Raw genomic sequence first — 16775 nt, 5'->3', positions numbered from 1 at the left:
CCTTTTTATTTACTGTGGACTTCTTGAAACAACATAGTTGAGTCTGGCTTATTTATTCACCTTGAAAATCCCCTCTTTTAACTTTAATCCAACATTTTTGAACTGTTTACATTTAAAGTGATTCTGATATAGTTGAATTAATATCCATAGTGCTCATAATTGTTTAAGTTTTTATTTATCTATTTATTTATTTATAATATTTTATTTATTTTGACACAGAGAGAGAGAGTACAAGTAGGCAGAGTGGCAGGCAGAGGGAGAGGAGAGGGAGAAATGCGATGCGGGGCTCGATCCCAGGACCCCAGGATCATGACCTGAGCTGAATACAGTTGCTTAACAGACTTAGCCACCCAGGCAGGCGTCCCTACGATTTTATTTTTATGTGTTTATTTATCTTAAGATTTTATTTTATTTTTCCTTAGACCTTTTTTTATCTATTTGAGAGAGAGAGAGAGAGAGAGAGAGAGAATGAGTAGGGAAGTGAGGCAGAGAGAAAGGGAGAAGCAGACTTACCGCTGAGCAGGGACCCTGACTCTGGGTTCGATCCCAGGACTCTACACCCAAAGTGGAACTCGAACTTACAACTCTGAGATCAAGAGTCACATGTTCTACCGCTGACTGAGTCAGGTACCGTAAAGATTTTATCTTTAAGTAAAGAGTCACAAATTCCATCCCCTGAGCCAGCCAGGTGTCCCATAATTGGTTTTGGTCGTTACATCTGGTCTTTTTTCTCCTTCTTTCACTGACTTCTTTGCTTCTTAATATTGTATATAAATCCTTTTCATCTCCCCTGTTAACATAGCAGTTACACATTTTTGGTAGTTTCTAACATTTTTCTAACTTTCTAACATTTTTGGTGGTTGCTCCAGAGTTTGCAATATATGTTTGTTAAGTAAACTGAGCACACTTTCAAATAATACTATATCACTTGATATGTAATGATGTTATCTTTAGACAGTATTGTGGGGTCTTCTCTCTGTTCCCTTATGACTTTGCTCATTTCTCTTATCCATATGCTATAATTACCCAATACATTGCTGTTGTTAGTGTTTAAACAATTTTCTTTTAGATCAATTAAAAATAAGAAAAATAAAGTATTTATTTCATTTTTCTAAGTTTATTTATTCATTCATTTATTTATAATGATCTCTACAATCAACATGGGGCTTGAACCCCATGACCTTGAGATCGAAAGTCCCATTCTCTTCCTACTTGGGGGCAGCCAAGTGCCCCCAACATATTTTATTTTAACTTCATTTATTCCTTCTTTCTTTTCCTGTGTTTACGTTGATCTGCATTTTTGACAAATCGCTTTTCTTCTCTCTGAATAACTTTTAATATTTCTTGCAGTGCAGAACAGCTGGTAACACACTGCCTCAGTTTTTGCTTATCTGAGAGTGTTTTTCTATCTCAGTTTTGAAGGATAGTTTTGCTGGAAATAGAATTTTAGGTTGGTATTTTTCTTTCAGTTTTTAACTATTTCACTTTGCTCTCTTCTTGCTTGTATGGTTTCTGAAGGGAAATCAGACCTGATTCTTTTTCTTGCTCCTGTCTTGGTACAGTGTTCTACCCTCCACCTCCCCCTGCTCTGGCTTTTTTAAAGAATTGCACTCTGTCTTCAATTTTTCCAACTCACCACTGTATGAGTAGGTGTACTTTTTCTTTTTCTTTTGTTATTTATTCTGATTTATGTTCTCTGAGCTTCCTGAATCCACAGTTTGATGTCTGTCATTGATTTTGGAACATTCTCAACCATGATTCTCACTTCAAAAAAAAAAAAAAATCCCCCTCTTCTCTCTTATTCTAGCATTCCCATTATGCATATGTTATGTATTTTGAAATTATCCTACAGTTCTTGGATGTTCTGTTCTGTTGGTCTTTTAGTTTGGGAACTTTCTGTTGAACTCTCTTTAGGCTCACTGCTTTTTCCATCAGGTGTGCTCAGTATTCTGGTGAGCCTGACAAAAGCATTCTTCATTCCTTTTTTTTTTTTTTTTTTTAAGATTATTTATTTATTTATTTGACAGACAGAGATCACAAGTAGGCAGAGAGAGAGAGAAAGGGAATCAGGCTCCCCGCCAAGCAGAAAGCCTGATGTGGGGCTCGATCCCAGGACCCTGAGATCATCACCTGAGCTGAAGGCAGAGGCTTTAACCCACTGAGCCACCCAGGGGCCCCTCCCACCCTGCATTTTATACCCATGTGTGCTCTTCTTCCTTGCTCTTGTCCACTTATGAGCCCTGTGGAGGCCTTGCCATAGTAGTGGACATAGGCTCTCTCTATAGCATGAAGCAGGCCAATTCTGTGCATGTAGGCTTTGACTTTCTAACCTGTAAGTAAAATGTAATGAGCCCTCCAGTCCCTTCCAGCTTTGGCTCCAATGTTTTCTTCTTGATGACTTACAATAGCTTGGAGGATATTCACTAGCCATTGTGTGTTCAGAATTTTCAGTCTACTGATAACCTTTGCCCTAGTAAGCAGAAAATGATTATCTGGATAATCTTTGCATGGATTGTTTCATTTCTCTGTCATCTATGGGCCATGATATAATTGGTTTACAGATATTAGGCCTTCAAATATTTTTGAAAAAAAATTACAATGAGTGACTTGGATAGAATATTTCCAGGAAATATTCGATGTAACTGATAGTCTTTAAAAGTGAAGTACAAAAGAAGCCACACACAAAAGGTGACTTAGTGTGTTATCCTGTTTCTATGAAATATCCAGAATAGGTAAAACCATAGAGACGGAATGTAGATTGCTGTTTTTCAGGAACTGGGTGGTGGGGGGTGGGGTGGGCAATCCCGGTTTAATGAGTGATGTGTTTTGTTTTGGGGAGATGGAAGTGTTTTGGAACTAGAGGTGCTGATTGCTCATTGTGAATGTAATCCATGCCACTGAATCGTTTACTTTAAAATGGTTAATTTTATGTCATGTGAATTTCACGTCAATAAAAAATATATATTACATTAAAAATTAAAAAATCTAGCAGTACAAAACTTTCACAGTGCGATGCAATTCTTTCTGCTGCCGCAGGCCTTTAGCCTCTAATCAGTTTCTTCCATATACTTGCCCACCTGCCCCCTTACCTCCCTTTGTAAGTGGGAAATACTGCATATTGCTTTTTTCTACTTGATCTGGAGATTTTTTTCCCCCTTATCAGCACATAAAATCTACCTTCAAACTATAGAGTCAAAGGGATTACTTTCGAAGTTCTTTAAAGTTGGTGTATGTTTTATCTCACCATTTCAATCTTTCCCCGCTCCCCTTCGGTAATACTTCTGCTTTAACAAGCTTCTTGTTTTGTGCCTAATTCAGTATCCAGTTGGGTAAATCAGTCAGCTCTTTGTGTGAGCAGGTTTAAAGCTAAGAATCAGCTTCATTTTTTTATGAGTCATTTCTCAGAATCAGGAGTGATGGTGGAATTAGCCAAATGCCTTTTATCACAGCAAGAGAATTAAAAAAACAACTCATTTAATTAATTGATAGTCAATGAGCCACTGAATTTGTTCCATAGCTAATTTCACAAATGTCTTCATTACTGGAGAAAGCATTTCATTTTCCCCCAGAGAAGACAAATGTGGAACAACTAACTGCAGGACAGCTCTAAAGGGAAGCCCGTGGGGCCCTCTGTCCCCCAGCGTGCATGACCATTAGTGTACAACGCCTGTAGACAGAGATTGCTTTCTTGACTCCGGACAAGACCTCTATTCATATTAAAGTCAAACGAATCGCATATGTGAAAACCTCCACTTATCATGGCTGCTCAGGCTGAAATGCATAGAACTGTGTTGACTTGGGGAATAGAAACTTGCACATTGGGCAGTAGCTAAAAGAAGTCCTCAATGTGGAAACTGAAAGATTGGGGGAGAAGTGGGGAGCTTTATCTTCATGAGCAAAGTTCTGTGCTGGTGCCTGGTCATCATTAGACACCAAATCTAAAAGTGCGTTCATCATGGAGAGGAGAGAGACACGGAGGAGGAGGAGTCTTCACTAACCAGTCCTAGTTTAGATGTGACAACAGGCCCCACACTGAGGATTTACTTCAGAGACCTGAGAATGCAAAGCAAGGGGGCATTTTTGTGGGATTTTAATTCAGAATTGCAATATTTTGCACTTAATGTGATCTTTTGTGAGACCAAACAAAAAATTTTTTTTTTCCTCAGTGTGTATTATTTCATGGGCAATATACTACATCAAAAATCTTTAGCTCAAAAAAAAAATCTTTATCTCTAAAACCTTAGAGTTATAAATGCAGAAATTTAAAAAAAAGAGTTCAGTTGGGAATAAAATGAAAAGTAAAATTCCCTTTAGTCTAAAATGATCAGTGGGTTTTCCCTTTTCCTAAATTCTTCTAGAAAAATTATGTGTGAATATATTACTTAAATTTATGTTCACATATTGGATTGTTGTATAAATGGTCTTGTACTATGTCTTTTTATTTGCTGTTATGTCCTAGACATCTCTTCATTCCAACCCATGCAGGGCTGGCTCATTCTGGACTCGCGTGGATGACACCATGTTATTTATTCACTTTGTCCCTCTTGCTGGACATTTAAGTAGCTTTTCAGTGTTTCCTCTTTCAAAGAATGCTACCAAGACTATGTTTTTACATACATAGGAGATATTTTTGACGGTCTATCTGTAGAATAAATAGGGTGGCACGTGTGGGCCAAAGGTGTGCGTTCTAAAATATATATATTTAAAGATTTATGTATTTATTTGAGAGAGAGAGAGAGAGTGTGAGCAGGGGGATGGGCAGCGGGAGAGAATCTCAAGCAGACTTCATGCCCAGGGAAGAGCCCGATGTGGGGCTCAATTCCACGACCCTGAGGTCATGAGTCAGAGCTGAAATGAAGTCAGAGCCTTAACCAACTGAGCCATCAAGTGCCCCGGCATGTTTTATATTTGGATCTATTTCCAAGTCATTTTAAAAATGGCACCCATTATTATACTCCTAAAACAATAAATGAAATTTCCTATTACACCACACTCAACAGTATTGACTTTTATCCAGCCGTGTTGAATTTTCAATCATTGCTGGTCTGATGGCATCTTTTTTTCTTCTTTAGTTTGGAGGTTTACTTTGAAAGGCCTTTTTTTTTTTTGTAATCTCCACTCCCAACACAGGGCTCGAACTCACGACCCTGACATCAAGCCCATCGAGAGTCGCATGCTTCTCTGACTGAGCCAGCCAGGCGCCCCACATTCCATCCATTTTTGTGTCACTCCTACCCGGGATCTCAGTGGCTGGAGGAGGGCAGGAAGGGTTGATAGCCGAGCGAGTACCACTGGGCTTGGGCTCCACCGCCATCTGTGCATTCCTGGCGCTCTGCAGAGCTGCGCTAACAATAGCGGGGCTTGTGGGGAAATGTCAGGACAGGGACTGACCGCTCACACGCCCTGCGGCTTCAGAGGCCGGCCAGTGCTAAGAGCAGTGCCTGGTACCCAGGCTGGCGGGCCGTGGCTGCAGGCCGCCGCCGCCGCTCTTACTCCACATGGATGGAAAAGGCCCGGCGGGAAACGCTGCCACACTTTAGCTCCAGCCCGGTTGTTGGGCTGGGGCGGCGCGGGAGTGGGCAGCTCCCTGGCCCTGGGGCTCCGGAAAGGAGGGGTCAAGGGTCTTTGCAACCTGCCAACAGCCTGAAAGCCACACGGGCTCCCGGCACACCCCTCTGTGTCCAGAGCTCTGCAGGTGGCTTCCCTTTATACATCTTTTTAAAAGGCAGCTAGAAAAGTCTCCTGTGGCCCGTGCGCCAGCTGAGCAGAGAGCTTCTCTTTCCTGCTCAAGATGCTAATTCTGTCGCCCAGCTCTTCTTCCCTGGGGGAAGTGGCGCAAGCAGCCAGTCAGAGACTGTATTGTATTGTGTTTTGTTGGAAGGGTCTGAATTTATTGCCAAGTAAAGGCAGAGAATAAATTTGCAAAAAATGCGGTCAGGTTTTCTGGAGTCAGCATCTTGATGTGTCAGGACCAAAGAGGGGCCCCTTTCCACAGGTGAAGAGGCTGGGCCTGTGCCAGGCGATGCCGGGGGCAGGTGGAACCCCCTCCCTCACCTTCCCGGGGAGGCTTCCCAGCCAGGAGCCGGGTCCTGAGCGATGCAGGGCTCAGGCTGCGCGTGAGAACGCTTGTCCTTTTAGCCACAGAGCAGCGAGGAAGGAGTAGCTGTGGGTCTAGGCACCGGGGCGTGTCTCATGTCTCGTCACATTTAAACGTTTGCTGCTCTCCGATGCCCCTCTTTGAAGTGACCAGAAAGACGGAATTGATTTTGTTCTTTACTCCCTGAGCAGACATGCCTAAAAATAAGCCAAGTTCAGACGTTGGTGTTACGTTCCTGAGCAGGCACCGCACTTGAGAGGAGCGTGCGAGACCAGGGGCGACCTTGCCTTACTCCAGCTTCTTCCCGTTGATGTTTGCTTGTTTGTTTCTAAGTGTATTTATTTCAGCAATCTTTACACCCGATGTGGGAACCGAACTCATGGCCCCAAGATGAACAGCCAAATGTTCTACCAACGGAGTCCCCCAGGCGCCCCTGCTGTTTCTTTTTTATTAATAGTTTCACGAGGTACAACTGACCATTTTTAAAGTACAGCTGACCCTCAGGCAACACGGGGTTGAAACGCGTGGTCCACTTATACACAGATTTCGTTTAATAAATCCAGTACAGTTCTGTCAACGTACTTTCTCTTCCTTAATGATTTTCTTAACATGTCCTTTCCTTTACGTTACTTTATTATAAGAACACAGTATACAGTACCTCTAACGTACAGAATATGTGTGAATCAAATGGTGAAAATTTTATGTGCTTATTGGACATTTCAGTATCTTCCTTAGGGAAATGTCTCTTCAGACTTTTTGCCCATTTTTTTATTTGGGTTATTTGTCTCTTCGTTACTCTTGCGTTGAGTTGGTCCTTTATGTAATCTGGATAGATACTAGGTCCCTGTCAGTTGGAGGCTTTGTATGTATTTTCTTCCCTTTTGTGAGTTGTTTTTTTTAACTTTATCAATGATGCTTTTTTGACTCCTGAAATTTTAAAATTTCTTTTCTTCTCTCTCTCTCTTTTTTTTAATTGTGTGTGCTTTTGACAACATACCTAAGACACTGGTGCCTAATGTAAGGCCACAAGGATTTAACTCCTATGTTTTCTTTGAAGAGTTTTATGATTTTCACTCTTACATTGAGGTCAGGCCTATTGTGGGTTAATTTTTTGTGAGAGGTATAAAGTTTGTCTTGTGATTCATTCCAGGTGCCGAAAAGACCGTCACTTACCCTTTAAAATGCCATGACATTCTTGTCAACAACCAGTTACCCGTTGATGTATGGGTTTATTTCTAGACTGTCAGTTCTAATCCCGTGATCTGTGTGTCTGTCCCTATGCCAAGGCCACACCATCTTGATTATTTTGGCTTTTTTTTTTTTTTTTTTTTTAACGTCAGGAAGTATGACTCCAACTTTCCTTCTCTTTCAAGGATCTTTTGGCTATTCAAAGTCTCTTGAATTCCCATATGAATTTTAGAATCAGCTTGTCAATTTTAAACTAACAACAAAAAAAGAGAACCTGGGATTTGAGTGGACAGGACACTGAATCCAAAGATCAGATCAGGGAGTGTTGCTGTCTTAACAACATTGTCGTCTGACCCTCGTGCACAGGATGTCTTTCCATTTATTTAGGTCTTTGAATTCTTTTTTTTTTTTTTTAATTGTAAAGATTTTATTTATTTATTTGACTGACAGAGATCACAAGCAGGCAGAGAGGCAGGCAGAGAGAGAGGAGGAAGCAGGCCTCCTGCTGAGCAGAGAGCCCGATGCGGGGCTTAACCCCAGGACCCTAAGATCATGACCTGAGCTGAAAGCAGAGGCTTTAACCCACTGAGCCACCCAAGTGCCCCTCCATTATTCATTTTTTAAAATATGTTTTTGGATTATTTTCTGAGCGGTTGCCTTAGGGATTACAATGAACATCATCTTGTCTTATTCTTCACTTTTCCTCGGACCTGAGTCTGTCCCTGTATGAATCCAATCGGGAGAACTCTGGTGGCTGTGACTGGAAAGGGAGTGGCCAGAAGGCTCAAGCTGAGGGATAGTTTATTATCTGAGAATGATCTGTGTGGGTGGACTTATCTGTTCACTTCTGGGTGGAATTGGGCTGCTTACCCCACAGACCTGTCCGTGAACCACGATCCTTCTCGTATGTTTGATTCCGGACAGCGTTTGGTGGGTCCGTCCGTCGCCGTCCCTCCTGGCTTGGAGTTGCGAGAGGCCGGGGCTGGCGTGGCTGGGAGTCAGCCTGGTGGGTCTTGCTTCCTCCTCCTGCAACCTGTTCTCTGAGCTCCTGTGCTCTCCTCTTGTTCCCCAGGTTCCCAGCCCTTGGCTGAGTCTGGTACGCTCCTGGTCCCCAGGTCTGGAGGGACCCTGGTGCCTGAGACCACCTCCCACGGCTCCGCATGGACATCCCGTCATGAAGGGAGGAACCAGCTGAATGCGCGGAAGCCCGTCGGGGCCCCGGGATTTTGGCCGAAGACAGCTCCTCCCCTCCCCTCAGGACTTCTCGGAGGTAATTTTGAAATTGGAAAATGAAGGCTTAAAAACCTTCGTTTATGTCTTAGCAGAATCTCGGCCACCGGGGAGACTGTAACCCTGCCTGGGTAGATTTTTCTGTACCTCTTAAGCTACATCATGTAAGCAATTTCCTACTACACTGCTCCTGAATTAATTTTAAGGATGTTTCTCAACATATTATGTTCAGCTGTTATAGTAATGAATATTTTATGAAGATTTCCACATGGGTCTCATTTACTGCTTTTAACAAGCTGTGAGGTAGAGCTTGCTGGTCTTGTCTGGTAGATCGGGAAACAGGTCTGGAAAATGTGGCTGGGGTCTCACTGATTTATTCATTCACGGAGAACCAGAGGGCTGTGCTCCCGGGCCCTGTTCTAACTCGGGACCCACAGTGAACACAACAGATGCAAACCGCCGCTCTCCCGGGGATCCTAGTTTAGTGGGGGTGTGAGTGGAGGACGGAGTGGGCCGGGGACCGGGACAGACCACAGACAGCTGACAGCGTGAAGAAGGAAATTACATGTTTTGTTACAAGGCCTGCGTGTCGTGGAAAAAACTAAGAGCAGACCAAATTTAGGAGGGCGGGGTAGCTTGCAGTTTTAAAGGGCGTGGTTAGAAAGGTGTCATTAAAAAGTGGACATTTGGGGACGCCTGGGTGGCTCAGTTGGTTAAGCGGCTGCCTTCGGCTCAGGTCATGATCCCAGCATCCTGGGATCGAGTCCCACATCGGGCTCCTTGCTCCGCAGGGAGCCTGCTTCTCCCTCTGACTCTGCCTTCCACTCTGTCTGCCTGTGCTCACTCTCGCTCTCTCTTTGACAAATAAATAAATAAAATCTTTAAAAAAAAAAAAGTGGACATTTGAACATGGATTTAAGGAGTGGTGCTAACTAACTGCTTGGCGTCTGGGACAAGAGCACTGCAGTTAGAAGAAAAGGTGGTTGCAGAGGTTCCCTTGCGTCTTGGAGGAACACCAAGGAGGCAGGGTGGCTGGAGGGGAACCAGCCAAGGGAAGCGAGTTGGGGTGGGGGCTGGTCAGGAGGTGTCTGTCTAGCACTGCAGACATCGGGGAATTCTAGGTTTGATGATGGGAAATCAGTGCAGGGTATTAAACAGAAGAGAGACAAGCTCTGCATTCCATTTTATCTTCATTTTTATTTTAAGATTTTATTTATTTGTCTGACAGAGAGAGCAGAAGCAGGGTGAGTGGCAGAGGAGGGGGGACGAGGGGCGTGACCCCAGGACCCTGGGATCATGACCTGAGCCAAATGCAGACACTTAACTGACTGAGCCACCCCAGGGGCCCCTGCATCCATTTTGATAGACTCATTTGGCCTCTGTATTGATACAGGATGTAGGGGTGGAGGCGGAGGGTAGATGAAGAGACCATGTAAAGGTCAGTAGAGACATCTGTTACAGTAATTCAGACAAGAGATAAGGGTGGCTTGTCCTGCTGGTAGCAGTGGAAGTAGTGAAAAGTGGTCATATTCTGGCTAGTTTGAAGATAGAGTCCCTAAAATGTCCCAGGAGAACGGGTGTGGGGTGCGAGAGGAAGGGTCACAGCTAAGTACGTCAGGGATTTCAGCTGCTGCAACTAGACTGAGTTGTCCCCCACTGAGACAGGAAGTCTGCGGAGAGAGAAAGCTGGGCTACAGGAGGGTCGGAAGCTCGGGCTGAGACACGGAGAGGCTGTAGGACAGATGGTGAGTGGACAGTTCTGTACATTCCCCTAGTGAGGTCTGTGAAGGGAGCTGGGGCGCAGTGGGAGTCTTGGGCCTGTGGATGGTCTTTCAAGGAGCACGATCAGATGAGATCCCAGGGAAAGGCGCGGTGTGAGGACTCTGGGCCCTGGGACATTTCTAGCTCTATGAAGAGCGAGAGAGAAGGAAGAGGCAGCAAAGGAGACCGAGCAGGAGCCGCCAGAGATGTTGGAAGCCACGTGAGATCATCGCAGAAGCAGGGAGTCAGAAGCTACGGTCTGGCGACATGAGGGCGGAGAGTTCTCTTGGGTTAGCGCCGGGCAGGTCATTGGTGGCTTTGGGAAGAACAGAAAAATGGCAGGTGGGTCTGGTGACTTTGGGAACCAGAAGTGCCATTGGAGTGAATTCCGAGGGAAGGATGGAGGGGAGGAGTTGGAGACCTACTGTTGCCAACCGTCTTGAGAAGCTTTGCCACAAAGGGAGCAGAATATGGGGTGGTGTCTGGTGTAAATAAGGCTGAGAGCATTGATTTTGGGTGGGAAGCAGTAACTTTATACTTACAGGCTGGCGGCAAGTTGGTAGAGAGTGGAAGATGGATAATGTGGGACGGGGGGCTGTGGCAGGCATTTCTTGAGCGGGCGAGAGGTGCCTCTGTGTACAAGCAGTTCTTGCTTCAAGAAACGTGCAGGTAAGTGGGGGAGGGTAGGCTAGTGACAGATGTGTGGGGACCCAGGTGTGGTGCTCACTCGGCAGTTTTCTTCTGATTGCTTCTATTTTCCTTGCGAAATAGGAAGCAAGGTGGCCAGCGGAGGCAGCCATGGTGGAGGAGGGGTTGTGAGTTTGGGGAGACCGGGGAAGGAATGACAAGTCCTCTAGGAAGAGCGGTCACGTGGTAGCATTGGGAGTGCCCCTGAAGCAAAACCTCTATTAGGGAGATTGTGTGTTTTCTTAGCTCAGCTGGGGAGCAGAGGCACCCAGTAGGTCAAGAATCAAATTCTTGTTTGGCCGAGCAGAGGGTGCAGAGTGAGTGGGTCACCTGAGTCGACCGTGTCTGCAGGGGGGAGTCGGGCCTGCGGAGCTGCAGATGGTGAGGCAGGGGGGTGGGAGGAAGAGCCTGGGCTGGACTGGACGGACGAGGGGTGGAGGGGGCACAGAGGAGGGTCACTGGTGGAACTGGGTGAGGGACACCGGAGCTGGGCTGCAGCTGTGCAGGGAGCCAGGGATCTGGGGCCTTGGCAGGTGCCTAAACTCCAGTATTCCTCCCTGCTGAGGCCCGGCTTCCGCTGCCTGACTTCCCAGGGCCTACCCCTGCCATCCCGCAAACCCTGATGGGCAAGCCCATGTAGCTGACTGGCCCCTGGAGTGGGGCTGGGAGCACACGGCCAGCAGCACGGTGCTTCGTGCAGCAGAGGAAGGTGTGGGCAGGTGGGCAGGACCTCAGCACCCTGGAAAGAAAGAGGAAATGCAGACGTTGACATTGGCGGCTGCTTCTTCCCATTCCTCACGTGCCTTGGAGGCTGTGTGCTTGCCAACCTTTTGCTTTTTATCCTAAACTTAAACTTTCTCCAGTGGTGGCATCTTTCTGAGCAGTGCGTGTACCGCGCGGAGATGGAGAGCGGGTCTGCAGGGGCGAGGGAGGCAGGGAAGCTCCCTAGAGAAAATGCGCTGGGGCCGGGTGGCCTGGCCCGTGTTCCTGCCCACACCCACCTCCCAGGACGTTCTGTTTGCCAGTCTGTCTCCAACAAATTCCAGGAGCGGTGAAATGGCTTCAGAATCACAAAAGAGCCACGTTGAAGAGGCCAAAATACCAGAACATGACATTCCAGCCCAAGCAGAGAGCTATTTTTAAATGTTTAGGATTTAGAAAGAGAAACAGTCTTCATGGAATACGAACCACCCCCCAGTTCACACTTTGGGGATTGAAGTAGCTAAATCTGAAAGATAATTCTGGTTTGCTTTTCTCGTCAAGGGGAGAATGTCATTGGTGAAAAAAGATGTCTTGGGCTGAGCAGCTGCGGCCCGGCCTTGGCCGTGACCCAGCACCAGGAAGGGCCCACCCTGAGGCCCCCCGTTACCTCTGCTCTGGGCTAGTGAAGCTTTAGGGCAAAGGTCCTTTGAAACACTAACTAGCAGCAAAAACATCAGTAGTGCTCTCGGTTTCAGAGTGGCTGCGGGGGTTAAACGGGCGGTATTTTTAGAAATGAGAACAGTTAGAGATGCTGTTGTGAGTTTCCATGGCTGAAGGCTCTGTTCAGATAAATCCTAACAAGCACATTTTCCGTGTGTAACTCCATTGCAGTTTCTTTTTATTTATTTTTGTGTCTTTTCTGTTTGTGGGAGAGCTTTGGGCAGCTTTGGTCTCTGGGCTGCTCTGCCGGCCGGCCAGTGTGAGGCTGGCCTTGGCCTGCACAAGCACCGGGTTTCTATCTGCCGGGTTGGAGGGTACAAGGGCAGAGAGAGAGAGAGAGAGAGAGAACACAGCCCTGGGACTGCGGGCCTCTCTGGACGGGTCAGCCGCTCACCTCCGTGGGCATCGGTCACGTGCAAGGCCGTGCGTGGGGCTGGGAGGGACCAGGGAGGCAGGTGTTTCGCTTTAATGTTTCTCTTTGACTGATGTTGACAAGCTGGCCGAGTAGAGCTCCGGTTTCCAAAACAGAGGTGATGAGGGGTGGGTGCTGAGGGCGGGAAGATGCCTGGAACTGAGACCCTGTGCACGGCTCTGGGGCGGGGACGGGGACAGAGAGAGAGGACAGAGGTCTCAGCAGCCACCTGTGCTGGACCCTGCATATTGGGAGTCAGAATCAATCCGTGGCTGATGGAGAGCCACTAAAATTTGAGATAATGATAGGATTAAAAATAAAAAAAGTGTTCTGGGCAGATTCGTTGGGGGCCATTGTGCTTCCGATATGAAGAGAAGATTGGAAGCAGCGAAAAGAGTCAGACAGGAAAGTTGGATCACATGACCTAACAAAATCAAGGGACGTGCCCCCGATTTTAAAAGTGTAGTAGTTTCAGGGCGCCTGGGTGGCTCAGTGGGTTAAGCCTCTGCCTTCAGCAAGCCGCGCATCAGAGCCTGCTTCCCTCTCTCTCTACCTGCCTCTCTGCCTACTTGTGATCTCCCTGTCAAATAAATAAATAAAATCTTTAAATAAATAAATAAATAAATAAATAAATATATATATATATATAATAGTTTCTTTGGTTATTCCTAAAAGCCTAACAACAGAGCTTCATAGACTCCTGCATATACAAAGTTACCAAAGAAATCTCATACCGTCTCCTGTACTTGGAGTTGCATAAATAACTTAGGACCTTAGCTACATTTAACATTGCTTGATTAAATATCAATGAGGAAACCATTAGTATCGGGTCATTATAATTTATTGTCAAATGGATGACATAATTCAATTACCTCAACTCATTTTCATTCTGACTTTACTGATTTTAATAATTGATTTTACAAGTGTGTTCCATAATTTATTTCTCGTATTTTAAAAAGTGTCTATCTATCTATCAACACATTTATTTGAATTTGATACGAAGGTGATAGAAAGGGCATCTCACTGGCTGACTGGTTTGGCAGTGAAAAGGATCTTTGTCTCTTAAGATATTAGAACAAACTAAACATGCAAGTAATAAGCACAAACATATAATTGAAGCATTGTTATAATAGAGTCATGCACTGAGATATTTTACATGGAAAGGCACATTAAAATTTATATTTTTTTCAAATTCTTTCTGGGTATGTTGGTTGAAACAAGGTGCCCCAGGAGAAAAAGTAACGAGCACGATTAAAGCGTTTCTGCGGCCTTAGTCCACTGTATTGATGTACTTCCCAGAAATTGGGCCTTGCATGACTGATGTCGGGGTAATTCGTTTTCTCACAGATCAGGTGGCTTCCCGAGGTTTTCTTTTGTAGGAAGATCCAGTGATTAAGTTATTGGTGGATCACTAAAGCTAGTTTTTATTTGATTATTATGTGATTTTTGGCATATATATGGAAGTTTCATTTTTTTAGACACATGATCCGTTCCCATCTATGTACTTAGGAACAACATGACCTTGAACTGGTGCTTTATGGGAGTCCTGTGAGGAAGCACGCCCAGCGAGGGGGGCGGCCACAGGTACCGCAATCCCAGGCATTATTTGCAGTTTGGGACCATGGATGGGCAGGGTTGGTGTGTAGGCAAGGAGGGGTGCCAGTGGGGCTTTGGGGATTTATCCCTGGAAGTGTAGGCCATGCAAGATGGCCACCCAGTACCGTGCAGTTTTGTTCTGGGTCCTCTTTGTGCAGCACCGTGGTGTGAGCTGGAGAGAGCACCAGAGAATATAATCTTCTCAACCCCCCAGCAAGGAGCTCAAAGACAATGTGGGGTTTTGAAAAATCGGAATGGGGAACATTTTGTGATTTTTCCACTGTATGGGTAAGTGAATGTGAGGTTCAACCAGAAACAGGGTGTTTTGTGTATAAATTGTTTCAAGATGGGGAAAAATCATATTTCATAATCTTTGAAGAGGGTGCTAACCTAGAGAAAACATTTCACAACATTCTTTCTTCTGTAAAGGACTCAAGATGTTTTCTATAGAACAGAGAATAAATCAAAAGTGCATGTTCTGAGCAAGATTCTTGTTCCGTTAGCGGGCAGGACATGAAGGATGTCCTCTATACTAAGGATCATGACATCACAGATGTTAAGAGCTGATGCCAGTGTTGAATCTGGACCTCTGTAGCCCAGAGCTGCATCTCTAGTGATGGAGATGGAGGTGGGGGAGGGCGTGGGTATCTTCCAAGATTTCCATTCAGAGATCTGGCCAGCGGCTCAGCTAGACTATCCTGTTCTCTTGAGTTCAGAGCTGGCGAGTCAACAGTAGGCTTTCTGAATCCATCCAGGATCTGTCTTTGCTCTTAACCTCAGACTTTGCACTTTGAAAGTTTGCCAGCTAAGCTGGTTCCTTAATTTTTAAATAAGTACACACACATAGTAAAATCATGAAAATAAAACTACAGAGAAGATAATAAATACCAATTTAAATGGTCTCTTTGATTTCCCCAGAGCAAACCAGTATAATTTTTGTTTTTTGTTTACTCATCTAGAAAAATGTAGTACTAATGAAAAGATACTCTTTTGGTCTTTATTTTATCTTTTAACGACTGATTTATTAACTTTAAAGAGAGCGCATAAGCACGCATGTGGCAGGGGTGGGGTGAGGAGGGGCAGAGGGAGATGGAATGACAGAATCGCAAGCAGACTCCTTGCCGAGTGCAGAGCCTAAAGACACCAGGCTGCACCCCGGACCCTGAGATCATGACCTGAGCTGAGATGGAGAGTCAGCTGCTTCACCAACTGAGCCACCCAGGTGCCCCAAAAGATACCTTTTTAAATGTAAACCGGGTAAGCCGTTGGAACCCTTCCAAAGAGGGCTTTTAAGGAAGTGTCGAGTAGGATGTGATACACAGATGTCCTCGCGTGTGCGAGTTACGGAGCACGTGTAGGGAATGTCCTGGGCAAAGATGTCCTATGCAAAGATGTCAATACCGTGGCATCCTATGAACGCTCCTCCCCGCTCTGTCCACCCTTGCCCCCCAAACCCCTGCCCCCCACCTTCTAACACTCCCTTGCGAGCCTGGGCGGTGTGTATCTCGCTAAACCCTGTAGAATTTGACTCTGAGAAACGGGCTCCGGCTGTGAGGAGACCTGTGTGTGCTCAGTGCTGTTTCTGCGGGCGTGCTTCTCTGTGGATGAGTTTATCCAACCTCCCATTCTGGGTACCCGACAGTGTCGACACTCGGCAATCCATGCGTCTTTCTGCCAGGGGGCGTTGGGTGATTTCACTGTCTGGCCTAGAACATTTGGCTGTTGATATTCGGGCCCAGGTCTTTGCATTGTTTTCTTGATTATTTAGTTAGGAGGAGCGTCTGGGCCTGAAGAACGGCTAATTCATGACCAACTTCAGGAGAAAACGCAGTGATTTGCGAAGTGACTTTACTGGTTTGTGTCATCGTCAACACTGAATAGGTTTCTTGGAAGATCCCTGCCCGTCATATCCCATCGCTCGTGTTCATGGGCTCCTTAAATTCTGCCCAGCTCACAGTCGAGCGAGCGGAAGGTGCCCGGAGCACAGTGCTTTCTGCACACTTAATCACCACCTGTTTCCTCGTTGTAAAAAGACCGTTTCTCTCTTTGGCCTCATTTTCTGTGGATTGGGTATGCTCTTCTCATTGAGAACATCCTGAATATATTCTGAAGAGTAATGTACGTCTCATGCGTTAAACTACTACCTCCCCGTTTGCGCCATCTATTTTTTACAAGGTGTGTCTTTTGATAAATAGACGTTCTGGATTTTAGCATATTTGATAAAGTGCCAACCTTGCCCGTTTATCACTGGGACCTTTCATTTAAGACGCTTTTCTGTATCTTGAGGTTGGAAGTTACTTCTGTATTCTCCTTTGCCAGTTTTAACATTACGTGGAGTTAATTTTGGTGTGTGATATAGGAATCCAATATGATCTTTATCCA

General features: G+C 45.5%; 1 protein-coding gene across 2 annotated transcripts in view; it reads left to right on the top strand.

Annotated features, from left to right (window-relative positions):
- RNF144A (ring finger protein 144A) overlaps nt 1-16775 on the top strand; it is a 107512-nt gene that overhangs the window by 14680 nt on the left and 76057 nt on the right. For both annotated transcript variants that reach the window (XM_004745745.3, XM_045084914.1), the window contains exon 2: nt 8358-8555. The gene's annotated coding sequence lies outside the window, so the exon portion shown is untranslated. The remainder of the gene's footprint in view (nt 1-8357; nt 8556-16775) is intronic.

This window comes from Mustela putorius, unplaced genomic scaffold, assembly GCF_011764305.1.
Source record: "Mustela putorius furo isolate JIRA1106 unplaced genomic scaffold, ASM1176430v1.1 tig00000813_pilon_pilon_pilon, whole genome shotgun sequence".
Taxonomy (NCBI): domain Eukaryota; kingdom Metazoa; phylum Chordata; class Mammalia; order Carnivora; family Mustelidae; genus Mustela; species Mustela putorius.
The sequence above is the reverse complement of the archived record's forward strand: the minus strand, read 5'-3'. Positions and strand labels throughout refer to the sequence as shown.